Here is a 13398-nt window from a genome sequence, read left to right on the forward strand (position 1 = left end):
TAACTTATGCTAAGAACAACACACGCAGTGATGCCCGGGGGAGGACTCGAACCTCCGGCGGGAGGGGCCGCGCACACAGACATGCACCTGTAACTGCCCGGCCACACCGCGCGGCTGCTATTACAACTCTGCAGCTGTTCAAACTGAAACTAATGAATTTACTGCAACCAGCTGCCTTTATAGCCGGCTATTTTTCCCTGATGACGTTTCGAGATGCCTGGCACCTAATTTCAGATGTTTATTACGTGTCTTGAACATTATTCCTTCACTGCCGGCGTTGCAGAATTTTGCACAGAAAGTTTTTAAGACATCTACTGTAAAAACTTGTAGGTAAAGAAACAATGTTCACTACGCATAAATAAATGTTCACATTTGGAGCTGAGGTGAATATAAAATGAATATACTCTGGTAACTCGTGTTTTGAGGCGTAATTTGCTGGTGCGGCGTGTTGGGAAAGGGACACCATTCGTATCGATTCGTTGCCCCATGTCCATTTAACGTCAAGGACGCTACAGTTTTGACTTTATGCGCTAGAAGCGCTCAGTCGTGTCACGAAGCGCCCAGCAAGCTTAAGTAAGTACGTGTATCAGGTCTGCGGGTCACAAAAGGTTGCCCATGTCTCATCTATGCTATGAGAACAACTTACACAAACTGTATCTGGCGGGCCGCTTGAATACGCGCACACAGTAGCCTGATTGGCTAACTTCAGTACTAATGAACTCGGAAACGATGCAACGTATCGAATTTTTTTCTTAATAATTGTCCCTCAGCACAACCTACACTAAAACACCCTTAGACGTTTTCCACACTGTTTCTGACCGCCATGTAGAAATACAGGGTGGTCCATTGATCGTGACCGGGCCAAATATCTCACGAAATAAGCGTCAAACGAAAAAACTACAGAGAACGAAACTTGTCTAGCTTCAAGAGCGAAACTAGATGGCGCTATGGTTGGCCTGTTAGATGGCGCTGCCATAGGTCAAACGGATGTCAACTGCGTTTTTTTAATACGAACCACCATTTTTTATTACATATTCGTGTAGTACGTAAGGAAATATGAATGTTTTAGTTGGACCACTTTTATCGCTTTGTGACAGATGGCGCTGTAATAATCACAAACATATGGCTCACAATTTTAGACGAACATTTTGTAGCAGGAAGGTTTTTAAAATTAAAATACAGAATGTAGGTACGTTTGAACATTTTATTTCGGTTGTTCTAATGTGATACATGTACCTTTGTGAACTTATCATTTCTGAGAACGCATGCTGTTATAGCGTGATTACCTGTAAATACCACATTAATTCAATAAATGCCCATAATGATGTCCGTCATCCTCAATCCATTTGGCAATACGTGTAACGACATTCCTCCCAACAGCGAGTAGTTCGCCTTCCGTAATGTTCGCACATGCATTGACAATGCGCTGACGCATGTTGTCAGGCGTCGTCGGTGGATCACGATAGCAAATATCCTTCAACTTTCCCGACAGAAAGAAATCCGGGGACGTCAGATCGGGTGAACGTGCGGACCATGGTATGGTTCTTCGACGACCAATCCACCTGTCACGAAATATGCTGTTCCATACCTCTTCAACCGCACGCGATCTATGTGCCGACATCCATCATATTGGAAGTACATTGCCATTCTGTCATGCAGTGAAACATCTTGTAGTAATATCGGTAGAACATTACGTAGGAAATCTGCATACATTGCACCATTTAGCTTGCCATTGATAAAATGGGGGACAATTATCCTTCCTCCCATAATGCCGCACCATACATTAACCAGCCATGGTCGCTGATGTTCCACTTGTCGCAGCCATCGTGGATTTTCCGTTGCCCAATAGTGCATATTATGCCGGTTTACGTTACCGCTGTTGGTGAATGACGCTTCGTCGCTAAATAGAATGCGTGCAAAAAATCTGTCATCGTCCCGTAATTTCTCTTGTGCCCAGTGGCAGAACTGTACACAACGTTCAAAGTCGTCGCCATGCAATTCCTGGTGCATAGAAATATGGTACGGGTGCAATCGATGTTGATGTAGCATTCTCAACATCGACATTCTTGAGATTGCCGATTCTCGTGCAATTTGTCTGCTACTGATGTGCGGATTAGCCGCGACAGCTGCTAAAACACCTACTTCTGCATCATCATTTGTTGCAGGTCATGGTTGACGTTTCACATGTGGCTGAACACTTCTTGTTTCCTTAAATAACTATCCGGCGAACGGTCCGGACACTTGGATGATGTCGTCCAGGATACCGAGCAGCATACATAGCACACGCCCGTTGGGCATTTTGATCACAATAGCCATACATCAACACGATATCGACCATTTCCGCAATTGGTAAACGGTCCATTTTAACACGGGTAATGTATCACGAAGCAAATACCATCCGCACTGGCGGAATGTTACGTGATAGAACGTACTTATACGTTTGTGACCATTACAGCGCCATCTATCAAAAAGCGAAAAAGTGGTCCAACTAAAACATTCATATTTCTTTACGTACTACACGAATATGTAATAAAAATGGGGGTTCCTACTTTAAAAAACGCAGTTGATATTCGTTTGACCTATGACAGCGCCATCTAGCTGGCCAACCATGGCACCATCTGGTTTCCCCCTTCCAGCTAGACGAGTTTCGTTCTTTGTAGTTTTTTCGTTTGATGCTTATTTCGTGAGATATTTGTCCCGGTCACTATCAATGGACCACCCTGTATTTGCAGGCTTAGCAGATGCCAAATGAACACTTTACAGTTATACGAAACTCCTCAGAAATAAAAAAAACTTTCATAAGCAACTTGAAAACTAGTTTTTATTAATGTGCTATAATGTAGGTATAATTGTATGGATGTGAAGCACTAAAGTTTAGGGAAGACGAGCGTAAGCTTTTAACATTCGCAAATCAAATACTTCACGAAAGAAATTTCAGGCTTTTGTTGCACTGGGGCACTGAAACAACTCAGGGTATGTCCTAAAGAAAGTACATCATATTTAATGGAAATAAATATTTAAAAAAATACTCTGGACCTTTAATCTGTAGAGATATTAGAGAATGTAGGATTGGAAACAATGAACTACGTAAATTGGACAAAGTCCCTAAAGTCGTCACGGTGTCTAAGAAAATAAGATGCAGCTGAGCTGTCAGAGTTACAATGCTGGAGGGTCGGCAATACAGCTTTTTCTCGAAAAATACACTAGTCTACAAAACTTAAGGACGAAAGCAACTTTCGCAAGATGTGTCACTGCCAAATAACATAGTTCGACAAAACTGGGTCCATACATAGAAATTACCACAACAGTATTGTACTGAGGATAAATGAAAAAAAAAAAAAAAATACGCAGTGAGACGAACAGAAATGACACTTTCATTCGAAGACGTCAATAACATCGAAGTTAACAGCGGTTGTTGATTGTCCCCGGGACCCTACAAAAGGCAGGAAATGGTCGTTAATAGGGAGGGTGGTCACCGCGGACATCAAGGCACGCTCTGCAACGTAGACCCAATGCAGGCCAGCAGTTGTTGTGGTAGGGTGTTCCACTCCTCCAGCAGCGTGCTTCACAACCGCTGGATCGTCGTTGGACGTACTTCAGTATGCCTCCCACAATTGCTCGATGCGATTCAAGACTGGGGAACGGGCAGGCCAGCCCATATCGTTTCGTTCCAGGAGTCCTCGAGTTCAGTACACCCATGTGTCATTATGCCTCACAATACTGTAATACTTGGACCAAAACAGCCATGTTCCATATTGTTCCTGGGTGCATTACGTGTTCCCACCTCTCGCCGTATGAGGCTACGTCCAGCACTGTCAATCATGTTCGTTATGGTGTGTGGAGGCATACTGACCAAATCTTTGCACACGGTACACTCATCGTGGACTCCTTCCACATGTGCATCTTTTCGATAGTGCATTTAGCCCTGATTTCATTTTTATGGAAGGCAATGCTGACAGCAGGTGGAGGAGCTCTTGGAAAGAGAGGATATTTGGCGAATGGTCTTTCACTTAAATCGCATCGAGCGCATGTGTGGTACGTGTTGGGGAAACACACTGAAGCACGACCATGTGCACCAACGACCATTGAGCTGGTGGAACGCCCTGTCACAAAACTGCTGACCTGCATTGTGGACAGCAAGGAAGAACGTTGCATTGCATTGCCGTCCGTGGCGATCACACACCCTGTTAAGAACCATATATTGTCTTTTGTAATATTCGAGGGACCGTCATAAATTGTAGTGACTTCAATTTAATTATTGTCTTTGAATACGTCATTTCTATTCGTCTCATTGCGTATCTTCTGTCCTATACCCTAGCGGTTGTTGCCGTGCACGGTCCAAGTTTCATCGAGCTATATTACTCGGCAGTGAAACGTGCGAAAATTAATTTCACCTTTAAGTTTCTGACACCAGTGTATATGGATCACTAGGAAGAGGAGGGCCCAGAAGCAAGTGGCGAAACATCTAGGATGACATAGCGAGGATCAGTAGCGGCATCGACCAGACAACCAACGCATTAGATAAATTGAAAAGAGTGATACGGGGCAGGCATATGGTCGATAAAGCACGTACATTGTAAAAGCAATAGCAAAAAAATTATTTTTCACTGCAGAAGTAGCTTTTAAGGGCTTAATACAAAGATAACAGTCTTAGAAATACACCTAACCTTCGTTTCAGGGTCTGATAATCCACCTTCGGGGAACTGCTTCCTATGTATTGGCAACTTATTTCAGTTGTTTGTAGATAACAGATAGTATAAAGTACAGTGTGCACGCAGAATGTGAAACAAATACTTCTTTCGGTCATTCCACGTCAACTCATCTAGCACTGTGTTCTATAAAACTCTCTTACTGGGTTTATGAGAGAGACACCCTGTACCGCAAGAAAGTGCATTTGATTATGCATTATTGCCCGAGATTTAACAGCTCAAATTCGCTGGAAATTCACGTTTGCTCTGGGCAAAGTCGCTCACGGATTCAAACGGATGACCATATCTCGGCCAGTATTCCTTCGACGAACGTTAAGCTTTACCAATCTCCATTGGGGACAATTGCGAATATTCTCACAAAAGTTCATCGGAATCCGTGACGATCGAGCAGGAACATGTTCCGAAATTAGGCGGTTTCACTCCTTTATAACATACGTGTAGTGTTTCGATCGACGTAATGTATTAGTAAAACCACGGTCTTGTAATACGCTAGATCAATTTTCAAAACTCTAGATCTACATACATACTACGCAAGCCACCGTACGATACGTGGCCGAGGGTATGTTGAACCACTGCTAGTCATTCCCCGTCCTGTTCCACTTGCAAACAGGGCGAGGGGAAAACGACTGCCTATATGCCTCCATATGAGCCCTAATTTGTTTTAGCTTACGTTCGCGATCCTTACGCGAAATGTACGTTGCGGCATTAGAATCGTTCTACAGTCAGCTTCAAATGCCGGTTCTCTAAATTTCTCAATAGCGTTCTTCGGAAAGAACGTCGCCTTCCCTTTAGGGATTCCCATTTGAGTTCCCGAAGCTACTCCACAATACTTGGGTGTCGATCGAAACAGTCGGCAACAAATCTAGCAGCCCACCTTTGAATTGCTTCGCTGTCTTTAATACGACCAGCTGGGGATCCAAAACACTCGAGCAGTACTGAAGAATGGATCGCACTAATGTCCCATATGCGGTCTCCTTTACAGCGGAACAACACTTTCCAAAAACTCTCGACCATTCGCCTTCCCTGCTACCGTCCTTACGCATTCGGTCAATTTCATATCGCTCTGCAGCGTTACATCGACCTGACTGTGTCAATGCTGTGCTCGAACGTTACGGAATTTTTCCTACTTTTCCGCATCAACTTACATTTTTCTACCATTCATCACTCGTCATCTTGCGTCCTCCTGTAGTCACGCAGCGACGACGCCTTCCTGTACAGGACAGCATCGTCAGCAAACAGTCGCAGATTGCTGCTCCTCCCGTCCATCAGGTCATTTACGAATACAGAGAATAACAACGGTCCTGTCACACTTTCCTAAGGCACGAACACTCGCCGTCGAGGACAACGTACTGGGTTCTATTACTTAAGAGATCTTCGAACCACTCTCATATCTGGGAACTTATTCCGTATGTTATAGTATCAAACACTTTCCGGAAATCAAGGAGCCGCGCGATTAGAGGCGCCATGTCATGGATTGCGCGGCCCGCCGGACGTTAGAGTCCTCCCTCGGGCATATATGTATATGTGAGAGAGAGTCTAGGGACCGATGACCTCAGCAGTTTGGCCCCTTAGGAATTCACACACACATTTGAACATTTTGAAATCTAGGACAATGGGATCTGCCTGTTGCTCTTCATCCACAGTTCGCAGGATGTAACATGAGAAAAGGGCAAACTGAGTTTCGCCCGAGCGATGTTTTTTTAAAACCGTGTTGATTTGTGAACAGGAGCTTTCCCGTCTCAACGATCTTTTCATTCGAACTGAGAATACATTCCAGAATTCTGCAGCAAAACGATGTTAAGGATACTGTCTGTAATTTTGGGGGTCCGTTCTTTTACGTTTCTCATATACACGAGTCACCTGCGCTTTTTCCAGTATCTTGGGACTTTGCGCTTGGCGGGAGTTTAGCGGTAAATGTAAGCTAAGTAAGGGGCAAATACCGTAGAGGACTCTTTGTAAACTCTGACTGTGATTCCATCGGGACCTGACAACTTATGTTTTCAACTCTATCCGCCTATTACTATGTTCTTCCTACGGGAGTTTGTGCAATGGCCAACCGACAGTATGTTTCTATGATCCTCGTGCGTGAACAATTTCTTAAATGTGAATTTTAAAATCGAGCTATTAAGCTAATCTTATTTTTGTCTGTTGTCATGTCCCTGAATTACTTCAAACAAATTCGGAGGTAGATCCTTCGTCAAAACATCAAAAATTTCCCAATCCTGAACTCTGCCTTTAATGACTTCGTTGTTAAAACCAACTTAACTATCACGTTTTAACTTTCAGGATCAAATTGTAACTGGTGTAACTGAGAAAAGTCTGCTCTTTTATAATCTCGCTGTGCTGTAGGAAGCTGACTACGTAATGGTCGCAGGTAGGATATCTTTGTTGCACATCGGCAGGAAAGCTCTCGACTCAGCAATGCGCTTCCAATACACAAGAGTGACCGTTTGAAGCAGCTAAGGTCAAATGAGTTGTTGGCGAGACAAAGGGCAGAATGTGGATAGGAAGGTCACTGGTCGCACCTCTGACGCAGTGGGACAAGAATGGAGGATGGAACTGGCGCAGCTTTGATGAAGGAGCAATGTCGGCAGTTATCTGAAGTGATTTGGACAAACCGTGGGAAACAAATCAGGATCTTGATCGGACGGGGATTTGAACCCTTCTCCTCCTAAAAGGCTCCTCCTAAAGAATAAACTGCGGCTCCTCCCATGTTAGTAATCATTAGGAGGCTGCTAAAAAATGACAGGTCGTGTATGATGAAATACTCGCGGCTCATCTATCTGTAGCGTCCTGGTTTGCAGGATCCGTCGAGGGTCGGCATGTTGTAAGAGATTATTGATATGTTTTCCTGATCAGCACAGGAGTGTGACGTGTCACACAATATTATTAACAGCCGTAAAGCATATACAAAAGTAAAAAAAAAAATGTTTGTTGCGTTCTACGACCAAGCTTAAGGTTCGTGAAAGAGACTTAATTGACGAATCTAAGATCGTACTGCTTGCCTGACGTACCGCACAATTTTTATTTTATTTATTTATGTATTTATTGTTCCGTGGGACCAAATTAAGGAGAAGTCTCCATGGTCATGGAACGAGTCAATACATGAAATTACAACACGATAGTAGAAACAGATAAAATGAAATATAAAAAACTTATCAGGCGACAAGTCGTAGATTTAAATAAAAAAAATCAACAATGTAACACTGGAATTTGCTTAATTTTTTAGCTCTTCGAGGAGCTCCTCCACAGAATAGGAGTGAGCCATGAGGAAACTCTTCAGTTTAGACTTAAAAGAGTTTGGGCTACTGCTAAGATTTTTGAGTTCTTGTGGCAGCTTATCGAAAATGGATGCAGCAGAGTACTGCACTCCCATCTGCACAAGTCAAGGATGTGCATTCCACATGCAGATTTGATTTCTGCCTAGTATTAACTGAGTGAAAGCTGCTAACTCTTGGGAATAGGCTAATATTGCTAACAATAAACGACATTAAAGAAAATATATACTTGAGGGCAATGTCAGAATTCCCAGACTATTGAACAGGGGTCGACAACAAAGATAAAATCTTAGTCATAGGGGGCATATATCTGGGTCGGGAAACAGTCTTTGTTTTTAAGTGTCCTTCATGAAAGAGGTAAGAAAAGACCAACTACTGGCGTAACTTCTGCAGTAGTTTGCATGAAGGGGCGCTGAGATGCGCATTTTTTTATTTACACCTAAAGCTAACTGTGAATATAGGCAGAGTATATGAGCCAAATTTTCCATTGATTTCATATTAGCACTGCACCCTCATAATAAGCGCATATAGGCAGATTGGCAGCCATTCTCCCCTCACAACTGGCTAGTTAACGTCACATTCTCTGGCTCGTAATGAAATTAGCCAATCAAACATCCAGCGGCGAGTAAGTGGCGCACGTGTCGCCAGCTACTGGTAACGTTGTGTGCGCGGGATAATATACTTCTCTGTGGTTACACGGACGAATACTCAACGCCAGTAAAACAGAATTTTCAGTGCGCCATTGAGACACTTGTGGACCCGCCCACATGTTGTGCAGATTGTTTCGACTACACTGCAAAAGGCTCGCTGAGAAGGCCTTACACATCTTAATCTCTCCCCACGCGATTTTCACATTTTTGAAGACATTAGTGGCCGTCGATGTGTATCGGACGAAGATGTGCATGCCTTGGTACAAACATGGTTCCGTCAGCAACCGAAAACATTTTTGTATGAAGACATTGTCCGTCTTGTCTCAGAGTGGGATATAATGCTTTAAGGGTTCTGGCGGCTACTTTTGAAATAATAAACAGTTTACTTAATTTTGTTTCTATCTCTCGTTTTCATTTGACTGCCCCTTATATTATGGACTGTTATTCGTGTAGTGCCGCAAAAAGTAATTCAGAGATATTCTTCAAAATTGTACGTAAACTTCAAATATTAAATAACAGATGCACTGAAAACAGACGAAGGGTCCTGAAAAGGATCGGTGTTATACACACATTACCCACTGTGCTTGCTTGAAGGAAATACAGTTGTTCTGTGCTTACAGAGTTGCACGATAGTCTGTATCGTTTATACTTCAGACATCACCAAGGCCAACCTATCATAATACCTCAATCGCAACCGGATAATTGTTGCTACCAGTATACTGCACTGGTACAGAGAGGAAGTTCGGAACCAGCATTTTACTGCTAATGCAATTCCATCCGAATTGGAGAAGTGGTTAACTCGCATTCGGTGGGGGGCTAGCGACGGAGTTCAAATATTCGTTTGGTGTGTCAGACTTACGTTTTCCTTGGTTTTCAGAAATTGCTTAAGATGACTACCAACGTGGATGTTATGAAAAGAATGCTGTCAATATCCTTCCCCATGCTTGTCCGATGCGAGTGTGGGCTGCATCTCTATACTGAGAAACAACTCCCTTCTACTGCAAGGTCTTTACTTTCCATGTTTTGGGAGTAAGTAGTATGGACAAAACAAGAAAAAACTGTCTAGTGAACATAGGCCCTAAAATGCATAACACGTTTGTATGTTGTGTGTGTGAGGGGGGATTGGATTGGATTGTTTGGGGGAAGAGACCAAACTGCGAGGTCATCGGTCTCATCGGACTAGGGAAGGATGGGGAAGGAAGTCGGCCGTGCCCTTTCAAAGGAACCATCCCAGCATTTGCCTGGAGCGATTTAGGGAAATCACGGAAAACCTAAATCAGGATGGCCGGACGCGGGATTGAACCGTCGTCCTCCCGAATGCGAGTCCAGTGTGCTACCACTGCGCCATCTCGCTCGGTGTGAGGGGGGGGGGGGGAGGGAGGGGAAGTTATTAACTCAAATGCAGATTTTCACTTCAGCACTTTTCTGTCTTTGGTGCGTTTTGTCCGAGACAAACAGTTATTTGCTTCAGTCATAGAACCCAATAATTGTTAATGATCGAATATAAGCACAGTTACCGTGAACTTAAATTCACAGGAATATCAGCATTTCAGACCTGACTGTCTTAAGAGATTGGTACAAAACATACTTCAGTTGCGAGGACATCACCCAGTCCACACTATGCAGCTCTCGGCTGCTTCTATTACGGTTGCATCAGTACCTAAAAACTCTTAATGCTGTTTCGGAATAAGTGTTGCGGGCCAAGTCCTGCATTCGCAACGGCAACTATGCGATAACGCAATTGTTTGATACGGAAAACGTGTTGATATTATAAACAAGGTACTGGTATTAGTTACTTTTAAAATTACGTAAAACGACGAATGAAAGAGTAAAGTTGTACAGGGTACCAAGGATTACTGGATGTCCAAATAACCTATAAAATGTGAAAAAACTAATTTCCTTGTCATTATTCAGGCTCGTCAGATACAACAGTAACGTCAGGTACTAGCTGATAGAATGATGAAATTTAACTGCGATAAAAATGGAGTACTAACTTCATGTACCTCATATATCTGAAAAACCAATCATTTGGTCCGTAATTATCTGGTGGTATATTACCAGTTGATAATGGTCAGAGATTTACTCAGTACAAGCACATATTTTAATTTATTTAAAATGTGAAATTCACAATTAGTGTATATAGCGAACGGATGACAAAGAAGCCAGGTTAACAGACACTACTAGATTGATTTATTGATATTTCCACAAATCGTCGCTAGATGCGGAGCGCTGAAAATTGGTACAATTTCGCTTGTATCTGGTTGTTATGTCACAAACTAATGAAAGCGCGGTGGCTTAATTCTAGCAAAATTGCACCTTAACATTTCTATAAGCGACACTTCAAATTTTTCTCCAACGTATTGTATTTTATAAAACCAAAAACAGTGTCGAAACGCTATACACATAGATATCACATGGTCTCCCCTGAGAGAACACTTTATTAAGAAATCAGTGGACTATAAAATCATTACCTTTACATTCAAACCACGCGCTGACTTTTGGGAGCTACATCGGTATCTATGGAACGCATCAGGGAAAACCGAAAGAGGATTAAAACCGAATCAGTATGACGGTAGAGCTTTTGCAGTCCCTGTAAACACAGTTGCCTGATGATGCCTTAGTTAAAATTCAGATCGTATTCTGCCTACTTCCCGAACTACATACATGCCAAAAAAGTCCAAGGAGTTTTTGGCCACGTTTTGTCTGTACCGGAACACAACGTGTTGTGGATTGTGCGAACAACGGTTTTCTTCGAATTACTGCGGGGAAGTTTGGATGCGGCTGTTATTCTTTTCTCCCTCTCTCGTTAACAAAACTATAAAAGGATGTAAATGTGCGTCAGTTCTTAAAATGTAGTTATCCTGTCTACAGTGACATGTATGCCAAACTAGAACATTTTAATCTAGCCAATAATCACTTTACATTTGCAAAATTTCTTTTCTCGTATTACTACGAAACAGTAACAACGAGATGGAAGACAAGGCCCACATCTGCAGGAACAAGGACGTGGGATGAACGCGTGCTCCCCTTCAGTCAACGGTCACGAGCTGTTGCAATGTTGTTTACACCATACTTTAATTCCGTCAGTTGAGTTTCTAAGGAGCAGAGTAATTATAGCCGCAACACGATATCCACTCTGTTGCTCTATGAAACACAGCCGGAGTTATTCGAAATTCAGGACCACAGACGTGAAACCGTCTAAACTGTGCACAGTGGGCGCTACTGTTCGTGTGACGTGAACTTAGCAACCCATACATTTGGCGAAATCTGTTAATTCATGTGCACGATAGGAGTTATGTAGCGTCTCCTATCCTCTCATTTTCCACAGTTAATGTATGTTTAATGAACGTAGTATGCACCAAAATACTGGTCGGAAATTTATTTGTCGGAAATTTATCTAATATATAATTCAGCTTTTATGAATTTATCCCGTAGGTTTAATTACCTGTAAAAAAAAAAAAAAAGTGCCTTAAAATATGGACCGCGGGCTACGCTACAGATCAGTCTCGTACCACAACTTTTATTTCGCACTCTCATTCGTTGGTTTCGCCCATTCACAATCGAACTGTCATCTTCCGATCAAACCTAGACCTTGGGCTACGTTACAGTTCACTGTTATCGCAACCTCAATTTCGAGAAGGCACAATATCACTCTCCTATAAGTACTGGACGATGCTTTGGAAGCGTTACCGAAAAAAATATGAAACTTCGAAATAACTGTCACAGGAAGATATGCACAATGCGCGACGACGTCCTCACCGATCCCGTTATTATAATTGGTAACGGGAAGAGGAAAAATTGTTCAAAACCAAACACAAACGTAAATCACACACTGAAACCAAGAGATCGCACATCAGCATCAGATAATGTCATTTTACTCTGTCGGACATACCGAAAGTAGAGCGACAACTGAAAGTTTCTGTCGCGTAAAATTTCAGAGCAACTGCGACCATTCAGTTGAAGGAAAGTGCAGGATAAAACTGGCTTACGTTAATGTTACACAGATGAGTGCGGGAAAAACCCAGGTACTGCAGACAAAAAACGAATTACATTATTTCCACAATTTAATAATTGTGGCAGAAGTATAACCTGATGACCCTGTCAGGTGATACATTGGGTGTATGCAGCGTGTAAGTAAATCTACTTACTGCCGCAGAAGTTTATGTATATGTGGTTGCAAATTTCGAGCAAGTAACCGCGGCTATTTCGTTAGCAGAGGGAAGTCCGCGAAAAAAGAAATGAGTCATTGGTGACTGTTTTGCGTGTTCTACGAAGCGATGGCACTCGCGAAAGAATTTGCTTGGCGCGCGCGTGAGCAGCTGGTGCTGCGCGTCGCTCAGCTGAGCGGCTGGCAACAGCTGCGGTACTTACGCAGGCGCACAGAGTGCGAGTCCGCTGGTTGGCTGGCTGGGCGGCGGCCACAACGCGACACACTACCGCTCCGTCCACGCCGAGCGGCCAGGCCCGTCTGCCTGCTGCCTGCCACAACCCCCACCCGCTAGAGGCGCTACCGTCGCACCCCTCCAACGCGCCTATGGCTGCCAACGTTCCACGCACTAAACTCGTTGCCTTGTTGTCGACCTTATGTTGCCGCGCTTTTCCACTTCTTTGGCCCCTGTCCCATCCTATTAACACGTTTACGGCGTAAAATTTGAAATGAAGGACGATTAAAGGAAAGAAACCGCTGCATGTGAGATGATCAGATCTGAGGCCCCATCGTGTCAGTTGGCGTACCTGATAAATTTAAGAGAGCGTGTTTTA

General features: G+C 43.2%; 1 protein-coding gene across 1 annotated transcript in view; it reads right to left on the reverse strand.

The window, feature by feature from the left end:
* LOC126469663 (organic cation transporter protein-like) overlaps positions 1-13115 on the reverse strand; it is a 546524-nt gene extending 533409 nt beyond the window's left edge. Inside the window, exon 1 of the mRNA XM_050096803.1 lies at positions 13009-13115. The gene's annotated coding sequence lies outside the window, so the exon portion shown is untranslated. The remainder of the gene's footprint in view (positions 1-13008) is intronic.
* Between the last annotated feature and the right edge of the window lie 283 nt (positions 13116-13398).

The sequence above is a fragment of the Schistocerca serialis genome, chromosome 3 (genome assembly GCF_023864345.2).
Source record: "Schistocerca serialis cubense isolate TAMUIC-IGC-003099 chromosome 3, iqSchSeri2.2, whole genome shotgun sequence".
Classification (NCBI taxonomy): domain Eukaryota; kingdom Metazoa; phylum Arthropoda; class Insecta; order Orthoptera; family Acrididae; genus Schistocerca; species Schistocerca serialis.